At 39.5% G+C, this 14,354-nt stretch overlaps 1 long non-coding RNA gene across 1 annotated transcript; it reads left to right on the top strand.

Annotated features, from left to right (window-relative positions):
- The first annotated feature begins 244 nt into the window (after window positions 1-244).
- LOC115524259 lies at window positions 245-13,294 on the top strand. Its single transcript, XR_004344096.1, has 2 exons — window positions 245-477; window positions 11,199-13,294. It is a non-coding gene; the product is annotated as an uncharacterized LOC115524259 (long non-coding RNA).
- Window positions 13,295-14,354: the final 1,060 nt, after the last annotated feature.

Here is a 14,354-nt window from a genome sequence, read left to right as displayed (position 1 = left end):
TAGCTATTTAGTTCACTAGCCTGTAGTGCATCAGATTGACTAGAGGATGTTACAGTAACAAAGGACTGAGAAAAATCTTAAACTGTGCTTGTTTTAATAATCATCCCTAAGAAATTTCAAACAAAAACGCTTTGTGCCTTTTTTCTTAATGAATGTATATTGCCCTCTTTTATAAAATTCATACTTGTGATATATACCAATCCATTTTCATCAATTTATTGGAATCATTTTGCACAAGAAACTGTTTTCCTAAACAAACAATACTAATATTTTGAACAAACAGTTGCAAAGCTAAACACAACTCAAGAAATTATTTCCCCAGGCAGATGTCACACCCCATATTAAACAGAGCAGCACATGCCTCAACCATGTATGAAAACATTTATGTGTGTTTTCCAAGGACCACAGTTTTATGCCTTTGACACTATCATGGGGAGAAGAACAGAGTAGAATCCTTCTCTAGGCTTCTGAGGAGAGGTAAGAATCTTAGCAACTGCTTCCACTTGAAACTCTGCCTCACCTGCTTAGCCTAGGATTTTCAGCCTGTGTGGCATATAAACTTTTTGGATCTTGGGTTGTTTACTCTTTCTCCCTCTGTAAATGAGAAAGTTGACTTCCCGGGTGAAATGGATGTAAGGATAATGAATGTGTTCCAGGACCTACTGCAAAGGCACTTGAAGACCCAAGTTCTGCCCATTATCCAGCTTATCAGAGGCCAGCCTCAAGGAGCTAGTCTGAGAGGGCACTGAAGAACTTCCAACTCTATTTATTATTTATTTATTTATTTATTTATTTTTGAGAGAGAGAGAGAGAGAGAGAGAACGAGCAGGGGAGGGGCAGAGAGAGGGAGATAGAATCTGAAGCAGACTCCGGGCTCCGAGCTGTCAGCACAGAGCCCGACATGGAGCTTGAACTCATAAACCACGAGATCATGACCTGAGCAAGTTGGTACTGAGCCACCCAGGCACCCCTGAGCTTCCAAATCTAAAGGCCCTTGTTCTCCGAGCTTTTTATCTCTGATTTAGGAGATAAGTTGTAATAAAACTATGTATATCACTTTCTACAGAATCCTTGTTCCCTGGGGCGCCTGGGTGGCTCAGTCGGTTAAGCGGCCACATTTGGCTCAGGTCGTGATCTTGCGGTCCGTGAGTTCGAGCCCCCCCCTTGGGCTCTGTGCTGACAGCTCGGAACCTGGAGCCTGCTTCTGTTTCTGTGTCTCCCTCTCTCTCTGCCCCTCCCCCATCCACGCTTTGTCTCTCTGCCTTTCAAAAATGAATAATTGTTAAAAATGAAAAAAAAAAGAATCCTTGTTCCCTTTCTTTATATCCCTTCATCCAGTTTCAAAAAGGAAATGCAATGGACCTTATCACCCTCACTCAGTGGCCCCTTCACAGTGAGTCTTTACAGCTCAAAGCATGATTGCCCTTGATTGATTATTGGAACAGACCCACTTTCCACATCTTTGTGAATACAGCTGCTGACTGCCTTATCAGAGGGGCATAGAATAGTCAGAGCAGCCCACAAGTTTATTTTTCTTAGCTAAAAATAAGAGCATAGCCAGACAGCAATCTGGGGCTGAGTGGTGAATGGAAGGATATAGAACACCATTATAGAAAGGCAGGAGAGAGAATGGCAACACTCCGCTCTATGGGGACTTTTTTGTTATTTTCTAACGTCTGTGAACTGAAAGTTATTGATGGGGTTTGTGAGTTCAGCTGATGCCAGCTGTATTGAATTTACAACAAAGTTCAGCCCTATCTTAAGTTCCCAAATTCCTACCCGTAGTACATTAGCCCAGATCTTATTGGGGCCTTCCAACAAAGTCCACATGCCATAGGTTAGGAGATCAAGAGTGGTGATTCTCCAACATTGAATGTAGCACTTGAGAACAGTGTTCTCAGCTTGAGTTACATATTGGAACCTCTTGACAGCTTGAAAAACTACTAATGCCTGGGCCCCGGCCCCCAGCATTTCTGATTTAATTGAATTAGGTAACCTAGGCATCAGGATCTTAAAACTCCTTCTAGGTTTTTCTTGCTGTAGATAGAACTGGGGCCCTCTGCTGTGGAATGCCTCATCTGAGGTCCAGACTCCCTATCTGCACACCAAAGGATTCCCAGGGGTGGGGAGAAAAGATTCTACAGAGTACCAGTGAATGTGGTCTTGGCCATGTGGGGCTGCCTATGGCTCTACAAATCACTTCTTTAAGTGCTGATACAGCTCGAGGATGGGAGCCCTCCCTAGCACACCCACGTGCTGTATTTCCAGTTACATAAAACCTCACAGATTTGAGTCAAAACTACAAAGACTGATCAAAGCCTCTCCATTTTCCTACCAACCAATAGGTAGGATTAGTGGGCCAAGAATGAATCCCTCTAATCTGCTATTTGCCCTGGACATGATTTTCAGTCCACCTGAACTTAAACTCAACTACATCATGAGGGTGCATCTTTGCCATGTAATTCAGGTTGGCCTGGAAGATACACCCTCTTCCCTTATTGATGTGCCAACCGCATGCATTTGTCTCTCAGAGGAGTAGGAAGAGGGCAAGGTCTTCAGATTTCTTAGAATTAGAGGTACATCCAATTCGACTTTGAAGGTTTGCTGAAATCATGCATTTAGCAAAGGCCCTATCATCTCTCCCTCTGGTGCCCTTCTGAATATGTGAGTAATACATTCATTACCCATGTTACATGAAAGTCCTGTGTGGACTTTTCCAGAGTCTCACATCTAATCATGGTTAAGCCAACAAAGGGATTACAGCCTTATCGGGAGTTTATTTTGCAAAACTGCCACATAACTTTGCCAGAGACAGTATCCTGTTTTTCCCACTAGGCTAAGCTCAAAGATCCCATTAAATAAAGTTGAACTCTTCAGTTATGCAGAAATATAAACAGACTGCTCAATGTGATTTGGAGTTATATTTCATTTAGGAAAAAAATAGTGTTCAAATACTAAACAGTGTTGACCTCCATAACTCAGAAATCTGGGTATGATAGAAGAGGAAATTCTAAAATTTCCCCACTGGAAAAAAAGGCATTACATATGCAATGATCGCACACACATGCACACACACACACACACACACACACAAATTTTGCCATTTTCTGTATTCTAACCATGGAGTCTACTTGATGATGAAAATGCCTGAAGAGTTATTCAATGGATTAACCAGTGAGAACTATACATACTCTTTGTAGCATGGGACAAACTGGGGAGAAAAGCTTTGTAAAATCAAGTCTAAACCATTCTTCTGATAGACAATTAGTTTAGCTTAATCTGAGCATGTGGTCTTTTGTGGGCTTGGTCACAGGGTAGCTTGAGAAAAATACAAAGGTAGGGTGGATGGCTGTATTGTGCAGATTTCCATAGACTCCCTAGTATTAGTATTAATGATCTAATACTGCCTTGGTCCTGGGTGGGCCAAACTAGCGGAATACAAGGTCCATGCCCAGATAGGGCTGGATCTAATCAATCGCTTTAACTAAAACAAAATAACTCTCATTTCTCTGTAAAATTACCAACTTAAATTGCAAGGAAGAAAACTATTGTATATCCTTAGATGCCTATACACTTTCTACTGACAGAACTCAAATCATGTCTCCTCAGACATGCATTTCTGACAGTGCATGAGTGATTTAGTACAAGATGGTGGCAATGAAAGAGGGTTGTGGAATTGACTCTTCTGAAAGGATATTGATAACTCCATTCCACACTGCATTTTTATCCACTCACATTGTGTCTGTAAAAGCAGCATGGTTGAACTGTGACTCTCATGTAACAAGAGAGTATGAACTTTCCAAAATGGCTGCAACAATATCCCCCCCCCCCCCCGCATTCTTCCTGCTCTTCTAGTCACTCCCCCATCAAGAAGGGAGTCTAAATCCTCTTGGTCTGAATCTGGGCAGGGCTTGTGGCTGCTTCTACTAGTAAAGTATGGGAGAAGTGATACTGTATGATTTTCAAGACTGGGTCATTAAAGGCAAAGTAGCTTTCTCTTGTTCACTAGAATACTTAAACATAGAGCCTGGAACTGCCATGTAAGATGTCCAACTACCATGAGGACACCATGCTGTCAGGAAGCCAAACCATATGGAAAAGCCACAAGAAGGTGCTGTATCCAATAGTCCCAGTGACACTCCCAGCAAACAGTCAATACCATCTGCCTACCCTATGAGTTAGTTATCTTGAACATCCAGCCCCATCTAGCCTTCAGATGATAGCAGCCCCAATAACATCTGATTCCAACTGCTTGAGAGACCTCAAGCCAGAATCATCTAGCCAACCTCTTCCCAAATTCCTGACTCAAAATAATAATAATAATAATAATAATAAGCAAAATAAAATTGCTGCTTTAAGCCACTAAGTTTTGGGGTAATTCATTATGCAACAATAGTAACCAGAACAGAATTATTTCAGAATTACTTTTACTTCCTGCTATTTAGACTGTTTCAGAATCTAAGAAAATTAAAAGTTTCTGGCAACCTTCAGGAAAGGAGCATCTGTTCTGAGACACTTGACCCTGGTGTTCCTAGAATTTTCTGACAGCTAATGGCCCTGACAGGAAGTCATAATATGTAATCAGGTAGAGAAAACTATATCACAACTCTTCTAAGAGATATGCTCTATAAATCTGGGAAAATACACTTTGATCCTTGCATTGTGCGAATGAGATGAGAGTAGGGCAGAGTGAGACATTCAAGTTGATGTTTAAGTAGTAATAAATAGTTGCTAAACTGCCTTCTATGGGGAAGGAGTCCTATTCACTGTAGACTTTTTTGCTTTGTTAAGCACCTAGTTGAGGAAAGATCTCAAATTTAGAAGAACTGAATTGCTCTGCAAAACAGAAACTGGGCCATGTTTGGGAAAAAAAGAAAAAAAAGAAAAAAGAAAAGGAGAACACCCTGCTTACTGAGTAGCCAAAATGAGAACTTTGGGGAACAGAGATTTAACAATGCTTTAAAGGAGTTTGCTGTTGAGTGTATAAGGAAAACCTTATCGTCCTTCATCCTTACCAGAATTTTGGTAAATAAAATGTTGCAAAATAATTCTCTTGTTGCTAGTAGTTTAGGGAAATATATAGACATTCAGGTTAGCGAGGGGATGAGAAACAGATTCCATACAGCACCATCAGGTATCTACGGTACCCACATATTAGTAAAGATGTAGCAAGAACAAACAAGTTTTTTGAAAAGGGAAAGAAAACTGCCAAAAACCAATTTACCCTAGCTATCACCCAGTCATAGAAGGCCCATTTTATTTTTTTACTATTTTTTTATTTTTTGAGTTTTATTTTTTATTTTATGTATTTATTTTTATTTTTTGTATTGTGGACATGTTAATATGATATGAATGGAAATTACACAGAAATATCACAGCCTGTTCCTACTAGTAATATCGAGGGCAGTTAATTCGCATGCAGCAGGGACTACACGTCATGCGATCGGAAATGTATCTCAGTACAAATGCCTAGGGGCTCAGGGCATTTTACACATTTAAATAAGAAAAAAAAAAAGACTAGTGTGTGTTCAATATGGATCACTAGAATTACAATGTAGCTTATGGATGCTGCGCATTTCAGAAAGGGGTTCCCCGAAGCTAATGACTTTAGTGCCATTGTGTATGATTCTAGCTATGGTTTAAACATTTATCCTCAAAACATTCATAGGCGCACAATACATTTTCAGCATTTACTCTGGGTCATGCTCCCCGAGACAAGTGTGGTGTGGGAACGCACTTATGAGCCCCCTCCGTCCACACCGCCTTCACTTCCTCTCCTCGGCGTCAGCAGCAGCCAGGACCCATTCTGCCCGCAAGTCGTGTCCGTCAGTGGTGACAACACGGATGTGCAGATATTATTTCCTTATGTAATGCTGCAGATCTTCAGGCACATACACATTTTGAAAATGTGATGCTGCTTCTCAAAGCCTATTAAGAGACAGGCTTCACACCTAGGTTTTTCACAGGCTAAAAGATGGGTGCTTTGGGAGCAGGAAATGCTCTGCTTAGCACGCCCTCCCAGAGAGCCAATGCACAGACAGTGGAAGAAATGCCATCTCTCCCCAACACTGAGGCTGTCCTCGTCGTTCAAATACATACAGTTTATTTGGCACAGTTTACTCTCTGAGTCTGTTTCTCTGTAAAACAGCAGATTAATATTCACCAAGGCTGATTAATATTCATCTGGCACCAGATGCTACTTCCTTACCCATTGGCCGTTCTGGTTCATTGATATCCATATGGCTGTTAAATATGTGGAATATCCTGTCTTGTACGATCGCTCAGACTGAAGGAAACCATCATAGCCATTATTTGCTGAATGAAACATGTTCAATAAATTGGAGGGCTCATAAAATAAGCCCTTAAATGATATAATCACATCCAGTTCCCTCAGCTTTAGAGATGAGGAGATGGACCCAGGTGTCCTCACCTGGGGGAGGTGTGGATGCCTCTGCCAACTATCACTCATGCTCTTACTGTTGTGTCCTGTGGTCCCCAGCTTTGGGGTCTCCATCTTAAAGGAAGAGTTTTACACATACTATTGTTCCCTAAAGATTGAGAAAAAGGACAAGCACACATAAGAATTCCTAAGCATTGATCAGGGTTTGTTTCTTTTTGTTTTGTTTTCCCCAATGCTAACAGTTGCTTAGCTTTGAAGAAGAAACTCGTGAGACAAGTTGAGCTGTGGATGTACGGGAAGGGTCATTTACCAGAGTCCCATAAAAATGGCTCAATGCTCTTACCAACTGCTGGCAGTGAGCTTTGTCTCTTGCTATCCATTTCAACTTTTCAAAATTTTCCTCTCATCTGTCCCACTTTTAGAGAACAAGTTCTAATGTTCTATTCTGATGAACAAATCTTCACTGAATTGTTGATAACTGGTTATAAGTGAGTGTATTTTATATAATTTAGTTCCCTGGGTCATTGGCATTTGTAACCTGTATGAACTTTATGCCACAAACTTGGGCATGAGGAAAGGGTGGGTGCCATTTCTTTACTGTCTTCAAATTAAATCCAAGTTTGAGCCTCTTCTCTTCTGCAATTATAGAAAAATTCTACTTCTGTCATTATTGTTATTAGTAGAGAGAAATCTTTTCCTTTAGGCTCCAGTTATAATCTAGGAGCTTGATGTGGTTCCTCGAAATAGAGGGAAAGGTATGGTCAGTCCCTCCTGACCTGCTGATATACACTGTTCAGGTTGTGTTGCTCTCTGCAATCTTGTGGCTCGTAGTTTCCTCTGCTGTGTCAGGAAATGGTAGCCAAGGCAGTCCTGTGCTAGGGTCCAGCCTCCTCTGGTGCCGCATTCCTGAGTCCTGCCTCCAGCGTGTGTCTGTTTTATGAGGCAAGATTCTCCACAGAGTTTCATTCTCCCCACTCTTGGGGAGTCTCCGTTCCCAAAGGACACTCGCTTCCCTCCCCCTCCCTAGCAACGTCCTCTCAAGGACATCAGTCCCTGGAGAAGTGAAAGCCAGGAAGCTCTTCTGATACTTTCCATAAGTCATTTTTGCTTCCTGCATCCATAACACAAACCTCTCGGAGGCAAGGCAGGAGCGCAGAGGGTAAAGCTACCTTTCTTGGAGGGATAGGAAAACATACCACAAAAAGAAAATACAAATTAACGTTTCAACAAAGCACTCCAACATGTATTTAACAAGACACTGCAGAAACAGTAATATTTTAACTCAAAGGAAGGGAACTTTTTAAATGGGTCCTCTAGGACTCCTCAGGTCTGAGCAGTGGTCTCTCTCCAGACAGGGTCCACTCAAGTTCACAGCACAATGCATTTGGGAAAATCCTGAGTTCAGGGATGTTGTTCTTGCGGTCACTCCCTGGAAGAGGAGACGTGCGTGTGAGGACACAGTCCTTAGGAAGATATTTTCCTGCCCCAGCCCCTGCCCTCTAGGAGAACGTCAGCAGTAATTCTGGATTAGTTAGCCAAAGGCAGGCTCTGCCCTACCTGACTGCTGCCAGGAGCAGCTGCCTTTGAAAATAGCTTTCTGTGTCAGGAAGAAGCAATAGGACCCTGGCACTGAGCAGACCTTGTACTTCCCTCATGCCACTTGTTTACAGACAGCACAGAGTAGGGAAAATGAGGTGAAGTTGCTGTTTCCCTCTTTTACTGGGCCCCGGTGACATGGCAGATGATCCTCAGAAGCAGATACCTTGAGGCCCTGCCTTGGCACCCATGAGACTGTTAAGCCCTCGCATGTGACTTTGGAGCAGTTCTACTGAAACCCCTTGTTATTCTTCAGAGAATGGCAAATTTAGAAGTTTAAAAGGATATAGATCTTCATATACAAACTAAGAGAGGTATTCTAGAAAATCACGGGTTATGTTTTTCAGAGAACATTTTTTTGCCTTTGACTTTGATTGGGTAACCATCAGTCCAAGCCCTTACTCTCCAGTTTATTTCTGTCAGCAGCCTCACTTTATAGATCAGGTAAACTGAGGGTCAGAGGGATTAAATGACTCATTTCAGGTCCCCTAGCTAGTAAATTATATAGTCCAGGACTGCAAGCTAGGATTTCCAGTTATCTTTACCCATTTGTAGCCTTTTGGGGTGACTATTTCGCCAAAACATTTTTAGCTTTATTTGTTCTTTTAAGATAGGTGCTTGAAGAAGACTGAAACTTCCTAACATGAAGAGAGGCTGAATCCTTCTTAGGAAAACCAGACAAGTACTTCTGAAATTCTAAGTAAATTGTCTGTCTCTGGCAGAGATTGGCAAGGGAAGTCTAAACAAGTCTGTCAATTATTTTACAAAAAGTTGCTTTCTGTTTATGAACGGTCACTCAATTTAAGCATTAGTGTGTATATTGTGTGTGTGTGGTGTGTTACAAGTATCCATGGGGTAGACAAATAAGCTTAAATATAGAGCTGGGTAAAGCCAAAGAATGAGTGCATTGTATACAACAGAACAACTAGAGTGTTCTGTAGCTCTGAAAAACATTGTGGCCAAACAAAATGTTCTGCCAGGGGCAACATGGTTAGCTTTCTATCATCTCAATATGAACAGGTTATATTTTCAGGTTATATTGACCTTGAAGGTCCAGCCTAATAAACTCTGTTCTTGGGTTGTTCAATAAGACCAACAGTTCCATTTGGGAAGCTGAGAAAGGCGAGCTAATGTTCAGTTCCCTTCATAGGAATTGTACCTTTCCAGAAGGATTCTTAGTCCTCAAAGTGCCCTCCAAAGTGGGGGGGGGGAGGTATGTTTCCTTTGAGAAATTATAGCATTTTTAAAGCATTTTTTTCAATGGAATGAGGGTTTCATTAGGACCATGTAATAGTAACCACCATTAATTGAATGTTTACTAAGCACAAGTACCATACAGACATGAACTCATTTAATCTCCAAGAAGGCTCGGAACAACAGTAGCATTTGTCACACTTTCAGACACAGGAACTGGGGTTCAGAGATTTTAAATATTTTACTTACAAAGGCACTGTAGAAAGTGATGAAGCTTTCTGATCTCAGCTCAAGTCTTTCTGACCCCAAAGTCTTAACCACTAAGCACACTGCCTCCCAATTTGATATGGGGGAAATGATACCCACATGGGAGATGTAGGTGTAGGTACTAGGTAACAAGGAACCAACCTATGAGCAGCTGTCCTTCTAAGTTAGAGGACACCTGTAATCTTGATCTTTGCTTTGAGGGGAATTCTTACCCATAAGCATAGTCTGTATTTTTCCAGTTTTCAGCTCGGTCCACTGGGGGAAAATAAAGGTACTAAAATTAATTGCCTTGCATGAAACACTACTTTTTTCATCTCCTGGGACATTAAAAAAAAAAAAACAGCCACATAAAGTTAGATCAAAATGATTCACGGGGCGCCTGGGTGGCTCAGTCAATTGAGTGTCTAACTCTTGATTTCAGCTCAGGTCATGATCTCACCATTCATGAGATTGAGCCCCACATAGGGGTCTGCATTGCCAGTGTGGAGACTGTTTGGGATTCCCTCTCCTCTCTCTCTCTCTGCCCCTCCCCAAAACGCCCCTTCAAAATAAATAAATAAACATTATAAAAAATGATTCACATCCACAAATTTCTGAGCTAATCACATAAAGATTATTTTGTCTTAAAAGAGAATTACATGGACGTTCAAATGTGTCTAAAAGCAAGATCTCTATAGAAAATTTTGCTACAAGTACCAGTAACGTTGATGGCTTTAAATCACAGTAGTCTGCATAATAGAGCTCATTTGAATGTCCTTGGAAAGTGAAAGTGGTAGCACCAAAAAGTGTGAAATTGTGATTGTTTTTGTCTGCTTGGTATTACCAGTGCTAAGGTCAAGTAGATAAATCACAGATAAGTTATTTGCAATACATACACAAACAAAAAAAATGTACATCCATAATATACAGAAAACACCTATAAATCAATAGGAAAAAAGTAACAAGTAGGGAAACAAATGGCTTATGAACACAGAAAAAGCCTTTTAACCTCACTAATAAAGATATGCATTTTAAAGTCATGAGGTATTTCTTCAAACATTCAGATTAGCAAAAGGTGAAAAGCAACAATTGCAAGTATTAGAGATAATGTAGAAAAATAAAACTATTGGGTGTATATGGGCACAACCAATTAGAACAATTGCTTGTATTTGCTAAAAGTAGATAATGTAAACCTATTGCCTAACAATTTCCTTTTGAGGATTATCCCCAGAAGAACTCTCCACATACACATAATGAGACAGACACATGGAAGAAATTGCTGCATTATTGTCACAGTCAAAATGAGGGGAAATACATCAATTATAAAATGTCTAAATAATTGTGATATACTCATACGATGGAATATTATTTAGCAGTGAAAATGAATGAACTAGAGCTAAACGCATTAACATGGATGAATATTGTGGATGTAATGAGAAGTAAAGCACAGAAATTTCATGAGAATACAAAATATGAGTCCTTTATATAACATTTAAAATATGTAAAAGTAAATCATATATTTTAGAAGGATACAAACATATGTGAAAGCTATAGAGAATTTCATGACAACGATGCACCCCAAAGACAGAACAGTGGTTATCTCTGAAGGGGAAGGAAGGAAATGAAATCAGGGTGGGTTACGTAAAGAGTTTTAAGTGGGTTTATTTGTCAGGTTTTATTTCATAAGCTGGGAGATGGCTGAGATGTTTCTTTTATGCTATTTACATCTTCTGGTTTTTTGAAACATTCCATACTTTTTCAGTGATCAACATTCCCCTCCCAATGAGCAAAGCAAGGGCCTGCTCATCACCTTTGGAACACACTGCCTTTGTTTGATCATGGCTGTGACTGAGTTCCTGAGAACTTACATCTCATATGAAACAATGAAGATAACTCAGAAGACCCCATTCTGGAAGAATGTGATTCCATGCTCTTGTCCTCTGCCTAGAGCTGGTGTAGAAGGGACATTGACTTTCAGAGATTTGGGTTTGAATTCTACCCTTGCCACTTCCTAGCCTTAGTTTCCTCACCTGTAAAATGGAACTAATAACCTACCTCAATGGACTTTTTATAAGGATATAATTAGTTACCACATGCAAAGTGCCTGGTGTGCAATAAACACTCATAAGTAATGTCATCATGATTTATACAAATCACCAGGCTAGGAAAATCTGTTCTGGTTCTCTTGCTGTCACTTTCTCCCAGATGTCTGCCATTTTGAAATTTGCCCTGTAATTAAATATTTTCAGTCAAATCACTTCCTTGAGGTTTATGGTAACATGCATTCTAATTCATTGTTGGGATAGTTAATTTTCTAGGTATTTCTGAACTTAAAAAAAAATAGAAATGCTCTATTTATTCACATTTATTTCTTCCTTAAAAGCACTGGTTGAGATCATGAGACCATTACCTCAGAGAGCTCAGACATTATTAAAACAAATTACTCTAGGCCAGTGTAAGGAGAGCCCTAACACTCACTCTCACAGAGGAGGCTGGGAGGCCCCTTGAGAAGGAGTGAAAGAATGGATCTCTTGTTGGCTCACACACATTATTTAGAAATAGCTTATTTTGTTAATATCACCAGATGGTTCCAAGCCATACATAAAAACATTCTACCCCACACTGATTTGCTTGACAAGTGTCCCACAACAAAGGGAGTTAACTAGACTGAAAGGCATGTGTCTATTTAGGGGCAAGCCTGGTTCAAGGTTCATGTGGTCTGTTGATGAGAGCTCTTTCTTGGGAATACTAAAATCCTAATGTTGATGAGAAAAGTACTTTCTTGAGCCAGAAATTATGCACTGCAAATTTTATTCTACCACTTCCTGGTGATGTGGCAAGAGTCAAATGTTTCATCTCTAGGCCACCATTTCTTCGTTTGTAAAGCAGAGATAGTAATAGGTGTCTCACAGAGTCCTAGTAAGATTTAAGTGATTATTACGGAAGAATCTGGAACAGAAACAGATCTACAGCAAGCACCCAACAAATGTTGGGTGAAATATTAGTTGACCCAGTAGATCAATCTGAATACATGTCTTCATATTTCAGAATCTAATTTCAAGAAGGCAGGGATGATAATGGCGTGGAAAGTTTTCAACTTTGAGTCAAGAAAAAAAAGCTAAACTGTTCTTACTACTTGCTGTGTTGCTTTGGGCAAATTGCTCAACTTTTCTGAGTCTTATTTTTTTAATGTGCAGAATGGGGCATAATAATAGTATCTCTTCTCTGTAGTTTCTAGGATTACTGAGGGAGCAAAATTTGTCTCTGTGTATCCCCAGCCTTCAGATTCTTCATTCATTCTCTTCCTAAAAGTAACAACATTGTTGAATGTGTATTTGAGTTTTCTCAAATTACTAACTTTTAATGGAACAGATAGCCTTAAAAACATCCAGTGGCAGAATCAGTTAACTTCTGGAATTTTCTGAGGGAGTATTTCATATGCAAAGGCAAATTAGCAATACTAATAGAACATTAGTAAGAGCAGTGGTTAAGATAATTATCCATCTCTGGGGAAATGCCACCACCTTCTGTGATCTTATGCTTTCAAATGCAGTAAGATGCAATAATTTCATGATAATTTCAGTTTCAGAACTACCTTAACTAAGTGTCTGAATATTCATTTCTGAATACTCTACAAGCCGAATATTACAGCCAGTTGGCTGCAGTGTTGGATAAATCAAAGGATAAGGCTAATGAAATCCTGAGCTTGTCAAGGATTCAGACCCAGTGAATTGGTTGGTATTCTAGAAAATGGGGTATGCATGGAAGTAAAACATTGCCAAGAGGATAATAACTTGGGTTTGATTTAGTTGAACAGAAAATGCTTAAGTTAATTTATCCTCTTTCATTGTCGGAGGGGAAAAAAACCCAAACAAACCTGTCTTTAATTTCTAAATAATACATGAATGTATTCTTACTTGAAAAAAATTTAAACCTTTTAAAGTTTACATCCCTCTCCTCACCACTTCCCTTCTCAAAGGTGACTATGTTATCAGTTCATTGTGTATCTTTTTCTAAGTCTTTTCCCTGCCTTTTCTTTAATATGTAATGTATTTATAGAAACCCAGTTTCATTAGTGCGTATTTGTGTGTAAATAATGCAAACTGTCCTGTAACTACCTTTTACTCTACAATGTGTATTAAAGGTAGTCCCATGTCAGTATGCAGATATCTGGTTCATTCTTTTTAACTGTTATGTAGAACTCCACAGTACGAATGTGTTATCATTTGCTTAACCATTTACCTATTGGCTTACAGGTGAGTCATTTCAAATGTGTTGCTCTTACAGATATTGCTGCAATAAATATATTCGACCAATTCTTAGGCGTATGAATAAATATAAAAAAGTAATTACCGATCATAAGATGTACACATTTAAAATTATAATAACACTGTCAACTTATCTTTCAAGATGTCCATAACGGTTTACACTCTGTCTAGCATTGTTTTGTGGTAACCACTTCCCTATATTTTCACCAACATTTGATAAAAATATTTCAATATCTTACTTAATGACAGGAAGATGGTATCTTACTGCTGTCTTTATTTGTATTTAGTAGTAATATTGAGCATTTTTTCTACATATATGGTTATAGTTTCTCTTAAACTCCTGCTAATGCGTGCATCGGCTCTTTCTGTATTTTATTCTTTTAATCTACTTGCACTTTCCTACAAAGATGGCACATGCATTTAATCTAGCTTTTTAATATGTTTTAAACCTTTAGGGAGGAGCTCCTCTTATACAGACCTTTGTACCTGAAAATTTCTTAGGCAAGGTAATATCTAATCAGGCGTCACACCTGGGATCAACTGATGGCTATTATTCTTTATTTTTAGAGATGAAAAAAAACTACAGAGTGTACAAAGTCAGATCTAGACTCCAGATTTTGGGTTCCAGTGCCTTTCCTTCTAAATTAAAA

This window comes from Lynx canadensis, chromosome C2, assembly GCF_007474595.2.
Source record: "Lynx canadensis isolate LIC74 chromosome C2, mLynCan4.pri.v2, whole genome shotgun sequence".
Lineage (NCBI taxonomy): Eukaryota > Metazoa > Chordata > Mammalia > Carnivora > Felidae > Lynx > Lynx canadensis.
The sequence above is the reverse complement of the archived record's forward strand: the minus strand, read 5'-3'. Positions and strand labels throughout refer to the sequence as shown.